The sequence below is a fragment of the Peromyscus maniculatus genome, chromosome 3 (genome assembly GCF_049852395.1).
Source record: "Peromyscus maniculatus bairdii isolate BWxNUB_F1_BW_parent chromosome 3, HU_Pman_BW_mat_3.1, whole genome shotgun sequence".
In the NCBI taxonomy this organism is placed as follows: domain Eukaryota; kingdom Metazoa; phylum Chordata; class Mammalia; order Rodentia; family Cricetidae; genus Peromyscus; species Peromyscus maniculatus.
In genome coordinates, this window is record NC_134854.1 from 10283244 (window position 1) to 10297641 (window position 14398).

Sequence of the window (14398 nt, forward strand, 5' to 3'; positions counted from 1 at the left end):
AACTATGACCTGATGGTTATTAAAATGAAAACATTTTGGCCAATAACAGCAAAAAGACGTTTGTAACTGTATGCTCTATGGCTAGATACATAGGCCATCAAGGGAAAAGACAAAGACTAGAAATTTTGTCACAACCAAGCAAAGTACACAGGACTCAAGCCACAAGAGTTCTGTCCCCCCAGTGTCAACTCCTACTGTCAATCTTCTGACAGGCAAAAGTTGATTGAAAGAATGATTGTGCTGAGCAGCCATTGCTCCATTCTTCAGTATGAAGCAGGAGTGGTTGGGCTGTCACAAGCCCTAATCCAGTGGTCCTGTTGTTTTCTTCTCATCCATGAGAAGCCATCAGCACCTTATAAAGAAGCTGCATGGTTAATCGTGTCCTTTGATCTGGTGCTGGGAGGGTTTGCTGCTGAAGGGTCTATGAGACATTGTATGAGGAGAATGCAACATTTGTGCAACACAGAGAGCTTCCTCCTGCTCTTTAGTATTGATTTCACAACAAAGTCCAGGCATTTAAATGGATTAGAGCCATTGAAAGGCAACATAATATGAATTTTGAGAATCTAGACTATTTAGCAACACTGGAAACTGTATAGTTCCAGAGGAGAAAGAAAAGGAAAATACAACTAAATAGTTTCATTCCATATACCATAAGGAGGAGAGTTTTGCTGTTTCTAATTAACTATTCATTTTCTTCATAGCATGTGGCTTCAGATAATTAGGGAGATTATTTATAACAATGACTATGGTTTTCCCATTTGTTTCATTAAAGCATTATGCTAATGAGTCCAAGATTCAGATTCATCCCCAAGTGAGCCAATAAACTCATACAGGCTTGGAAAGAACAACTCCACCCAGCCTCAGCCAGCCATTTTGCAAAACTGCTCCTTGAGGCTAGCTGAATTGAGGTGGAGTGTTCACTGTGCATTTGTTCTCAGAACCCAGAAAAATCAATTCCTAATTAACAGCATGGCGAGAGCAGTGCCTTCCTTAGGGAAAGGGCTTTGTAGAAATGCTGCAAAGCACAGTCGCCAAGCATCCCCCTCCCCTTCAGACACATTTCTGCATTTATATACTGGTGCTAGGCATGACTCTAGACAAGTTACTTAAACCTTCTGCCTCCAGCCCTACATGGAAGAAGCAGATCAGATGATGGGATGCAGCTATTAAGGCAGCGGAGCAATGGTGTGCATTAAGTTCTTAGCGTGGCCGCCAGCATTTAGAGACTGCTCAATAGATGGCTATTGCCATAAGGAATGAAATCTACCTCTAGGTTGAGATAGTTGGGCAATCTCCTGGCCAGTGGACCACCCCTCAGGAAGGTAGGTCCATCTTAAGTAATGTTGAAGTGGATAAGAGGACCGATTGTCTCTTAAATGAGGTAACTGTGTCTTTCCTTCTCAGAATTTCCACTCTCTGTACATCAGCTCCAAGCCCACTGAGAGGCTCTGTCAGACTGCCCAAGTGTTCTTAGTCCTGACTTAAGAAGAAGTAACTTTTTCTTTTCATTTTCTTCTTTTCTGTCTTTTAGATGCTGGCCAGAATCTAAGTATGCTTTTTGATTTTTGTTATTACTTTGGGCTTCCTCCTCTTTCTCTGAAGCTCCCTTGCCCACCATGTGGCTGTTTGTCTATCACATGACTGACCTCCATGCTGACTTATCTCAAATGGCATGGATTTTTCTCTTTCTCTTCCCCATCTTTCTTTTCTTCTCCATCCTCTTTCTCTGGGCAGCTGCTGAGGTGTACAGTACCTGCCCTGGAGATATTTTTGTTAACTCTAATAAAATTGTCTCCAGCTTTAATTCTGTTCTTAAATTTCTCCATTAATGAGACTAAGAGTCTTCAGAAGGGATTCTGACTCCCCTGCTAACACATGAGGACCCTGCCAGGACACCCAGAATCTCTGGTACACAGTCTCCAATTTTAGAAAGCAGGTTTTCAACCATGATGAGGATTATGGAAGTGAAAGAATAATATATTTTTACTGTGATTCTGTTGCTTTGGGCTCCACACAAAACCTGATGACTGTGGGTTCAATGGAGGGGACTCTGGCAGGCTGGCTCTCCATTCTCTATGGAATGTCCCAGCTTGGATGTGCCTTGCCAACAGCTAATTCCAACTTAAATGAATGCAAATGGAAGCAGACTTCTATCCCACAGCTGAGTGAGTCAAGGATTCCAGTGTAGCAACTGGCTGTTTATGGAATAAATCATTGAAATCCGTCTCTGTGTGGCATTTTCTAATTTACCTGAAATCTTTGGCTGTAACCAGTGGTGTTCTGAGAGAGGGAGTGTGTGTATGTGGAAGGAATTTAACCATGAAAATCTTATCTTAATCTTTTCCCCAAGTATCCCATGTCTTAATAATCTCAGGAATTTTATTGGCCAGTTGGCATGAGCCTTGTGTTGCAGACTGGAAGACTCTTCTGGATGAGGCAAACAGATGGTGTGGATCGGAGATTTTCCACTTCACCTGGAGAAAGAGGAAAAGATAGGGGAAATTAGAATCAGGAGTGGAGAAGTAAATATCCAGATTCCTTATCGGCTCAAACAATCATTCAAGTAAGAGTTTCTCTCCAAGCACACAGTCGTGTTTTGTATAAGGGCTCCAGCAGCTTTTTGAAGACAACATTGCAAAATGATACATGGAACAGCTGCAGTCTTGTGATGTCAACAGTAGTGTCTCGAATACACAATTTTCCCTCACTGGTTCTATTTCTAAAGTTTGTCTAAGCAAAATCATCTCCACCTGTAAACAATGGAGAAGCTGGGGTGTGCTATATTTAATTATTTTTACAAACATAACTAAAAAGCACAATCAAAACAAAAATATTTATAGCGGTCCACCTTCCTTACGGAGGATAATTTGCCATTCTCAAAAACTTACTCACTTAAAATATTATTAGCTTTTGGGGCTAAGGAGATGCCCCAGTCCCTAAAATGATTGCCATGGACTATAGAGGCCTGATTTGAGTAACCTGGCACCCACATACAAAACTGGGTGTGGTAGCAAGGATCTGGAATCCCAGCATGGGGTAGGTAGGGACAGAAGGACCTTAGGGCTTTGGAGCCATTCAATCCAACGAATTAACAAACTCCAGGTTTGTCATCAAATCTGGATTCTATCAAATAAAACAAACATATGATGGAGAGCACTACAGAAGGACACTTGATGTTAAATTATGTCCTCCAAATGTGCACATAGCTATGCTCATACTGTGCACACACAGCACATACACTGTACCTACAGAAACAGTAATTTTAGTCAATAAATAGTTCCATAGAAACATCAAGAAAAGTTGATACATGACATTGAAACCATTACCTCCTGGATAATTTAGATGGATCTGATGTCATCACATGGTATCTTATAAATGAAAGGGAGGGGTCAGAGAAAGAGATATGATCCACATAAATAGCAGCAGAAGATTGGACTGGGTTGGAGGTGGGGTTCTAGCTAGAGAATTAGGTGGGCTCTTAGAGTCTAGAAAAGGTCAGCAGAGATTCTCTAGAGCAACAGTTCTCAACCCATGGGTCTCAACCCCTTTGGCAAACCTCTAATTCCAAAAATATTTACATTGTGATTCGAAGCAGTAGCAAAATCACAGTTATGAAGTAGCAACAAAAATAATTTTATGGTTGGGGGTCACCACAACACAAGGAACTGTATTAAAGGATCTCAGCATTAGGAAGGTTGAGAACCACACACTTCTTTGGAGCCTCTAGAAAGTGAATATCCCCAATGGCCTGTTAATTTCTGTCCTATAAAATGTATTGTGGTCTTCACTCAGGCACTGCAAGATCATAAGTTTGCATTGTTTCAGCCTCAGTTTGTGATGATTTGCTAACAGGACAGAGGCATGCCAGAAGCAACAGGACTTACAGATAACCAGAGTTTAGTGCTGGTAAATATGGTGGAGATTCAGAGGTCTCTTATGCCTACAGTCACTCAAGGCTGTCAATGCCCAAGACATTTGTGTCCTGATCTGTTGTGTCCTGATCTGCGCATGCTTCCTCCAACCTTCCTGCCTCTACACTGACCCTCCTGTTGCCCTCTCTTCCCGAAACACCTTTTTAATCTGTTCAAATGCTTTTCCAGCCAGGAGACTCACTTGTTTTGATAAACACATTTTCATCTTTCTGGTCTCACAGTAGTCACTTCAGTGAGAGGAAAACCACTCACCTTGCCTCAGCTGAGAAAAATATATTCCTTCTATAAGCAAACATTTTAGGTGTAAATGAGCCCTAAAGGGGCCTAGAGCCAAGATGAGGAAGTTCAATTTCAAATCAATAAAACATTTGATGGGCAGCTACTACTTCAAGGTATGTGGGTTGCAGGAAAGAGGAACAAAAAAGAAAAGAAAAGAAAATAAAAGAAAAGAAAAGAAAAGAAAAGAAAAAAAAGAAAAGAAAAGAGGAGGGGGCAGAGGGGCCAGGTGGGAGAAGGGAGGCAAGCAGGGTGGGCACGGAAGTGCATGGATGCCTGGGGCTCACCTCAAGAAGCTCAGCTCTCCACCAAGGGGAGGTGGGGGTAACCTAACAAGTCAACACCTGAGTTGTGGGTTCAATGCCAAGTCTGTTTAAGGCAGAGTTCCTCAGGGCTGACTGCTGTGGCTCACCTATGTGAGTATGTATAGGAACAGCCTGAAACTGGATATGATTTGTAACCTTTTTTTTTTTTTCCTAATGGAGATGTTTCATTTCCCTGGGACAAAGGGCAAATTCACCTTATCCGAACGCTTTTTAAAAAATCTCTGTGTAGATGGGAAGTCCTCACCATCATCAGAGCTTTCACTTCTCATCAGCCAGCCAGGTCCCTCCAGCTTTTCTCTCTCACAGATCCCTGCTCCCACTTTCCATGTCCATGTTTTTGGAAAGGTTTTCTGCTCAGATTCCCTAGGCTGCCTCACCAATTACTCATTTGCAAGCCAGTTTTTCTGGCAGTCTGAGTTCAGCTTTCCTTGGTCTATGAAATTATTTCTCGAGTATTAAAGCATTGCCAATTTGCCAGTTTTAATTGCCTACCAATAGTTCTGCCGACCCGTTCTGCCCCATCTGAGTCCCTGTTCATCCCTAGGCCTCTAGATTCATTAAATTCCTTTGATTTTTTTCTTTTATCTAGATGTGCATCCAGTGAAATTATTTTTCTTCTCTTTTATTCATCCAAACATAGACATTTTCTTTTCGACCTTGCTTTGATCTTTTATCTTTTCTCTTCTTTGGTATTCTTCTCCCCCACCCTGACCTTAGCAACTCCAAACTTGCTGAGAACACTAGGTCCAAGTCCTTAACTATGACAGTGACCTGTCCTCCTCCGCCCTTTCATCAGCATCTCAGCTCCAGTAGACTGAAGACCACACTCTTCTCCTTCTCTAGTCCTTCTGAAAGAATCCCGACAAACCTCGTAATTAATTCCAACAATATAGATGGAATGTGATACACAGAAATAAAATATATAGGGTACACAAATTGCTAGTATTTTAATTTCCCTGCTGGTGGTGTCTCAGCAACATTTCATACATACTTTTGATGGTGAATTGGGATCCAACTCAGTGTTCTGTATCTGCACATAAGAATTCAAGAGTTTGAAACCCACCTGTAGTAGGTCCTTCAGAGAGGTGAATTAATGCATTTATCACGCTATGATGGAGTCCTTTTGTACTCTTCACTTCCTCAGTTTCTCACCTCCTGGTTGTCTTAGCTTGAGAGGAGTTTTTTTTTTCTTCTTCTTCTCTCATACAATATATCCTGACTGCAACCTCCCTCTTAACCCTCTTCCCCTCTCCTCCCCTCCCCTCTCCCCCAGATCCACTCCTCCTCCATTTCCCTTCAGAAAAGAGCAGGCCTCCCAGTGATACCAACTGAACTTGGCATAACAAGTTAAAATAAGACCAGGAACAAACCCTCAAATCAGGGCTGGACTAGGCAACCTTTTGTTGTTTGTGAGTTCTCCTCTGGATCTCACAATTCGCTCTCCATCCCAGGCAGGATTATTACAACAGTGAACACTTTCAAAACTCCCCTTTAGCTTTCCCATCTCATCACCACCTGGCATTTTAATGCACAAACACCATGTCTAGAAATTGTTTTTCTCTCAGTCTCCAGCTGCTGCCTGGCCAGGCGTTTAGCGAGGCATTCACTGCTGTCCCAGGCAGGACTTCCTGTCAACAGCAGGGAGGAAGCTGTACTTTTGGATGAACCCTCATTGTCCGGGGCTGGAACAGCGATCACCAGGCAGTGATAAGGCCCTTTCCATCCCAGCGATCTGCACGAATCTCGCTAGCCTTGTTAGGGGGAAGAGGAAAGAAAGGGCTGTCACCAAACTGCTGGGAACCCCATTGGGCAGCCCCTCATATCCCAGCAACAGAAGAACGAAAACATGCCAGTGGTCACAATACTTATCTTGCCAGGATTTAAATCTCCTTGCTTTGCAAAGGGAGTATAAAATTACACTCTGACATCAACTACAAACAAAAGAAAGAGTGAATAGACTTAATTTTTAATTGAACATCAAGCATGACAAAGTGTTCTTTCTGGGTTGTGTTTGTTTTATTCTATTTCATGGTAACTCATTGCTTAGCGTTCTCCACTAAGGACCAAGCCATAGTCTCCTTTTATGTTTCTTTTGGGTCACTTTTTTAAATGTCATTTTTCCCTCTTTCATCCTCATTTTCTTCAAGTGGCCTAGTAGACAAAAGATGTCCTTTGAATATTTGTTAAATAGATGAAAGAGACTTGATCAACCTGTCTTCCTTCATCCCAAACTTGATGTAAATACTGCCTCAGTTATTTTAAAATTTATTCTCATGTGTTAAATAACAAAAAAATTTCCTACTTTTCAGATGATAAAAGCTAAATCAATCCCCCCACCTCCACTGTGTGTGTGTGTGTGTGTGTGTGTGTGTGTGTGTGTGTGTGTGAGAGAGAGAGAGAGAGAGAGAGAGAGAGAGAGAGAGAGAGAGAATGATGATGATGATGATGATGATGATGATGATAAGCCAGGGACTTGGGCAAGGAATTGACCTTTAGATGTTTTTGACTTTTGTTTCCAGTGGCCAAATGTTCTAAAATAGATGCCTTCTTCATGTTTTCCATGTAAACTAAATAGATATGTATCCTCTCCAGTGATGGTAATGGCAGTGCTTGCCCCCCCCCCAAAAAAAAGACGTATAAGGTTGTAAATCCCAGATATACACATACATGACCTAACATAACATGTGATACTGATGACAGCATGGCATATTTCTTTAAGATCCCCAAGGTCTTAAGTTTAGCTGCAGGTAATAGTTTGAATGAGAAATGTTCCCATGGGCTTATCTCTGAACACTTGGTACACAGTTGGTGGCGCTGTTTGGAAGGTTACAGAACATTTATAAAGAAGAGCCTTGCTAGAGCATGTCACTGAGGGGGGCTTTGAGGTTTACAGCCTCACCTGCACCACTTCTGGTTGGCTCTCTCTGCCAACTGAAGTGGAAGATGTGATCTCTCGGTGTCCATCTTTGACTGCCTACTGCCATGCCTCTGCCCATCATGTGGACCTCTCCCTCTGGAACCATAAGCCAAAATCAACTCTGTGTTCCTTAAGTTGCTTCTTGTCACCGTGTTTTGTCAGAGCACCTGAAAGTAACTACGATACAAGTGATAATGAGAAAAGGATTTTGAGTGGAGTTTGCTGGGTGCATTTAAGGATACCTTGACTATGTTTCATAAATTTTCTCCTCTTCATTGGCTTTCAGTTTCAAATGAGTATAAACAATGATGATCAGGGACTGGAGAGATGGCTTAGTGGTTAAAAGTGCATACTGCTCTTGCAGAAGATCTGAGATGGTTCCTAGCACCCACCCCGGGCAGCTCACAACTGCCTATAATTCCAGCTCCAGGAGATCTGATGGCCTCTTCTGGCTTCAGTATGCAGCTGTACTCATGTGTACAGACACAAGTACATACGATTGAAAATAAAATCTATTTTAATAACTGTAACAGAGAATTCTTTTGTTTTAGTGGTTTTATAATGATGGTGACACAGTGCTATATATGGCGACACAAAATATCGAACAGTGTCTGGAGCTGTATGTTCAAAACTATGCTAGCTTTGTACACACATCCCCAAACCCTTACTAAGGCAGTGTGGTACCTGACATGGAGATTATGTGACCAGGTCGGGGGCATGGTGTGTGTCTTCCCTCAGAAGCCATGATGCTCTTGCTAATAATTTTTGTCCATTTCATCCTTCCCCCTCACGCCGACAAGTAAGGTTATGACTGAGAAACTCAAGAATATGACAATTGTGTTATAGTCTGTGTGTGTCAACAGAGCCTCCACAGATACTGATAGTGATTTCTTTCAAAATATGCAACCAACAAAGAAATATATCCCTTAGTCTTGGATTCATTTCATGAGGTTGCCTAAGGAGAAAACTGTCTTGTAGGGTAGAAGCCACAGGGAAGAGTTTCTGATTCTCTTAATGCTGTTTAATGAAGCATAGCAGGAGGGCATTAACTCTCCCAGATAGAAGCTGCCTATTTTGGGCCATAAACTACTTGAGATCAGGGAGGCTACTTTGTCTATCTCAGGCCCTAAGTGCCAGCATAGTGTTTAGCATGTAGTAAGAGTCTGAAGCACATTTGCTGAAGTCTAGTGTCTTGTTCTAGGCCTATCCTATCTTTGAAGTAGAGCAAAGAGATTCACAAATTCCTCTGGATTCAGATACTTATTGTTTTATTTCTAGAAGAATATAATTTTTGTACGTGTTAGAACATTGTGATAAGCTCATGTTTTAATTGTTTTGAGACATCAAAGTAAATTTGGTTAAAGTTATAGTGCAAGTACATTTAAGATCAAAACATCATTAGAGTCATGTTGTATCTTAAATATATATTGTTTGAAATAATGCCATCTTATACAGCCTATGAATTCTCATGAGATACTTATGTAGAATTTGCAGTGCTTACATTTGTGTGGTGGTTTACACGCTCAAATCTACTACCTTACTTCATTCACTTTAGCCAGGTGACAAACCTAACATGCGCTTTTATTTCCCCTTAGCATAAGAAGAAACTGAGTCACAGATAGTGTTTCATTGATTATGATTGTACAGCCAACAAGGTGATCACTCAGATCACCTGGTTCCTAGTGTGGGGTATGGGATCTGTTTCACTGAGCCTTTCTTTAGACACCTATAAAATGTAATCACAATATCCACCTTTCAAGGGTTATTATAAAAATTAATATTATCAATATTAAGTGCTTGACATTAAGTAAATGATGGCTGGGTTTTTGTTTAAACTAACTGTACAGGGCCTACCTAGAGCAGCTGACAATGATGAAATCAGCTAGCCAGTTATATTCTTCACAATAACAGAAATGAGACTGTCAAGAAAGCTTATGGGAATAGAGAGAGGAGACAGGACACACACTCATTTGAATGGACACTGAACAGAACCACATGCAGGCATCACCGAGTTCCCTGAAATGGACACACAGTGTAGAATGCAGGTAATGGGGACCATGCCATATTCACTTGAAGAGCTGGAAGACTAGGTCTAACTTGAACATCTTAGAGACCCTCAGAAAGAGAGATGAGCAAATGATGTAGTGATACCCAACAGACCACAGTGGATGGAATGAAGTGAATGTGCCTCATGGCCCTTTTTGTAATGCTGTCAGGTTAGGTGATGAATCACTTTTGTCTTTATAAAACATGATTTGTTCTCATGCCTGTCTCCACATGCCCCTTGTGTGCACCCACCTACAGGTGGTAGAAATACATCCCCTTGAGGGATAGAGATACTTCATATTATCTGCGGTGCCGACAGTCTTTTAACAAGTTCAGTGGTCTGGTATATGGAAAGTGGCCTTTGGTGAGCCAGGCAGGTTTCATTCAATGCCAGGGGCATCATCAGTGAATCTAGAACATGCATTGAATTTACACACTTGAATACTTCTTGTATGATACTTGGAAAATACTTAATTGATTCATTGTTTTGCTTTTAGCTCACTATGTTATGAGATCATCTCTGCCACAGTTTGGAGAATGGCCAACAGGAGGTCTGAGAATGTTGGGAATATAGAGATAGGAACTGAATTTTGTAATGTTGAATGTGATCTTCTGTTTGTGAAAATAGATGAGGAAATGTGTTTCTGTGATTTTCTTTTTTCTGGCCCTCATTATGGTTAACTAATAAATATGGAATCCTTTTTAATTTTAAAGACTACGATTGCATGTGTGTGTTGACAAGTGTGTGTATGTGTGTGCATGTGCTTGTGGAGGCCTGAGGTTGATATCCAGTGCCCCCTGCTATTACCCTCTGCCTTACTCTTTAAGACATTTTCTCACTAAACCTGAAACTCATTGATTTGTCTACGTTGGCTGGCCAGCAAGCTCCAAGGGTCCACCTGTCTCCTCCTCCCCATTGTTCTGAGATTATAGGCACACCGCTTCAAACGCAGCTTTTTGCTCCTGAATTTTGGTGGCTCAAACTAGGTTCTTGTACTTAAACAGCAAGCAATTTAGTGCCTAAGCCATCTCTATCTCTGAAGACTTGGACTTTCAAAAGAATAATTTTGAGTCGTTGATTCATACATAGCTGCTATCTAAACTGAGACGGTGCCCAGCATGGAAGCAGTGGCCCCTGTCAACGGAAATATTTAAAGAGATCTCTCAGAAATTGGATCCATAAAAGAGACGTGTGCTATTTCTGGAGCCGTCAGCCACGGTTCTTTCCCCAGGAGTCTAAGCATGATCCTTCCATGTGTCTATGAAAGAACTGACCTAAAATCTGTATTTAGGATGTTATGAGAAGTTGACCCCAAGAGAAAATCTCAAGAGAATTAGAGTACTGCTACTCAAATTTTAAATAAAGCCTTGTCATGATTGGAACACAGGAAAATAATGAAGCCTGCAGCCAGGCCTGATCCAAGGTTGGCTCATCTTATTGGTGGAGTGGGCGGTGCTAATTCTCAGGACTTAGTTTTAGTCCAGTGTGGCTGGCAGAGGAGGAAAGTGTTCTCAAAGGAAGGCTTTCAGAATATCTTGCTTTTCTTACTATTTGGTAAAATAATAGAATTAACATTTAATTTTTTTTTGTATGTGTGATGCCTTGTCTACAACATGGCCAGTTATTTATCCACAGCCAATATGAGAGCATTTGCAACTATTTGCAACCCCTGGCTCTGACCTCCAAGACCTTTAAAATACTCACCTGTTCGGGTCAGACCCACACAAATTTACCTCCTTTACAATTAGTTGCTATGCAATAGATTTGAAATTCTAACAGTATGCTCAAAATCTTCATCTTTGCCATGTAATATTGCCTAATCATGGGAAAGATGCATTGCAAGCTTTACCTACATCAAGGGGATGGGATTGCACATGATGTGGTTCCAAGCATTAGGGATCCTAGGTACCTTTTTAGGAGTTAGCCTACCATAATCTTTCTTTACTGAAGGTGACTGACTGGGGTGCTTGGATTAGTTACTTTCTGTTGTTGTGATAAAACACCAGTACCAAAAAAAGTCTTATAGGAGAGTTTATTTTGGCTTATGTTTCCAGAGGGAGAGAGAGAGATACACAGAGAGAGGGAGGAAGAAAGAGAGAGAGAGAGAGAGAGAGAGAGAGAGAGAGAGAGAGAGAGAGAGAGAGATATCATGATTTTGGGGGAGGCTCTGCAGCAGGCAGCTAGAGCAGGAAGCTGAGAGATGATAACATTTTCAACTGCAAACATGAGGCAGAGAAAACCACAAGTGGGTTGAAGCCATTAACTCCCAAGGCTCACCACCAGTGACGCACTTCCTCCGGCCAGGCTATAACTCTGAAAGGTCGCATAGCCTCCCAAACAGCACCACCAACTGTGAGCCAAGTGTTCAAACATGTGAGCCTCGGAGACATTTCTATTTCAAACCACCGCAGTGGCCAAAGTAGGTTGTTGTAGACTTTAAGCTGAATGAAGTAGAAGCTACCATCTCATATAAAAAGAAGGAAAGAAAGAAAGGAAGGGAGAAAAAAAGAAAGAAGGAAGGAAGGAAGGAAAGGAAGGAAGGAGGAAGGAAGAAAGAAAGAAAAAAAGAAGAAAGAAAGAAGGAAGGAAAGAAAGAAAGAAAGAAAGAAAGAAAGGAAGGAAGGAAGGAAGGAAGGAAGGAAGGAAGGAAGGAAGAAAGAAAGAAAAAGAAAGAGAGAAAGAAAGTCAACTACTTTCAAACACCTCTTGAGTGGTCCTAGATAAATAACTTGCAACAACTTTTAAAATTGTTTGATTGGCTTGGCTCTCAATTGCTTCCCTTACACCAGAGAGGCAGCAGACTTCTATCATGATTTAGTTTCATCTCTTTTGATGAAGGCTTGGAAGGAAACAAGATTGTGCTGGACAAACTGAGAAATTTCTGAAATGATGGCTATGACGATGCCATGTAAGTATGCACCATCCCTTTTGTCTATGGTGAAACATTTTCTCCTTGAAATGTTTACTTTAGGGCTACAATGACAATAAAATAATTACATTTTTAATGTTTTGAAAACATGGTTTCAAAATTTTATTTCAGGTGAGTTAAAAATTAAGTGGATCATAAAAGGCAAGTATCCAAGTGAGCGATTGTTATCTGTGTTTTGCCTGCATTTTATAAAGTATTTATTGTTTGCCTGCTTTGAGCCAGACACTGCTCTAAGCACTTTAGGAATAGAAACAGATGATCCTGGGTAAACAATTTCATGAAGCAGACACTGGTATTCTCACTTTACATTAAGAAAACCAAGGCGGTGTGAGTGAGGTAATTTAACTAATCTGAACCCTCTGGGGAGAGGGTATACTTCTTTTCATAGACATTACTGATACCACTAACTCTGTAACTAATTTTGCATTTTAGACAATTTGATTTAATCAATGAATCTTAATGACTAACATGCCCTAAATGCTACATTTGTTTATGTATCAGGGAAGTCTTGAGAAATAAGGGAAATGAAGATAAATTAGGCATGGACTTTCTTATACATAAATATACAATCTAGGTGGATGAAAAAAGTAAGAACACAGATAACAATTGACAAACCACACAAGGCCATATGGAAATTACAGACACTAAGGAAATTCAGAGACATACTGGGAATTGGAAATTGACTCACTTGTCTTTGGAGAGTTTGAAGCTATTGCAAAGGATGACATGCCTTGTGTTGACCTCAGGTGAACGTGACTAGGGATAGAGACGTGCCAGAGGTCATTCAGGGCAGTTCTTAAATAAGCAGGCAAGAGAAGGACAAAACATGGTTTGAAGAGCTCTCAAGAGAGTAAGGGTGGTCGGCAGAACTTCATGGAAACCCTATGAAATGGGAAGCAACTGCGCACAATGCCCATCATTGGGTATGAGGTGGGAAATATAAGCCCAAGGTGTCAAGGACTGAGGGAGGAAGGCAGCAGAAATTCATTTCTGTCATTTTTCAAAGCACAAATCAGCTGCAGCTCCTTTCCCCACTACGTCACCTGGCCTCTCTGATCGGAAGCCCCATGTGCCAGCTAGGATATTTTCACAGTTGGTATTTTTTTTTTTTAAGGCAAGCCCATCCTCGTGACAACTTCTTTCATTTCATCTCTTTAATGTGATCAAGGAAGGGCTGTGTGGCCTTCTCTGGAGGTTTGGGTGAATGAACTCCCAGCTTCCCTGGGTCCTTGCTGATCACTGACAGGAGCGTGGAGATGGGGCCATCAGGGTAGTGAATGTCCACTGCTTTCACTGTGGTGTCACAGTTCCATGGGCCCCACTGCAGGGTCTGCTTTTGAATCCCCCCTTTCCTCTGACATTTTTTCCAGTCTGACTGGTCCATTGGATAGCAACAGTTCAGTCTCCAAGCTCTGTGTCACTTTTAGGGAGCTCAGGAACTCTCTTAGGGCTCTGAGCTATCAATGTGCTTAGGTCTGAGTGGGGATAACACCTCCTTTCCATTCTTCTTCATGCTCTAGGGGCAGCTGTTACTTCTACCTCATGGTTTCTGTCCATGCCAGAGCAGATGGTATCTCTATTGGCTGTTACCTTCTTCACCTTTTCCTCTCCCCTCCACTTCAAATGTTTCTGGCTAGATAATCTAAACTCATTCAGCATCCCATCTCCTTTTGCTCAATTTAGGGGTGTAGGACATTGAGTTCATTCTTGGGCATCTGGAGTATCTGTTTCCACCTGCTGCAATCCTCCTACCCCAATGCCAGGCAAGCTTTCTTTTGTGTGCAGGGTCAGGTTATGTAGGTTATATATACTTGTTTCTTTTTTCAGGTTACTTGTTAACTCACAAAGAATTGATGATAGATTTAGTCTTCTAGAGATCTGTCTTTGAACTTTTAAGGCACTTAGATCTCATGTGTTAGAAGAGCCAGTTTTAGAACGTTGATCCACACTAATGAGGTTCATGAAGAT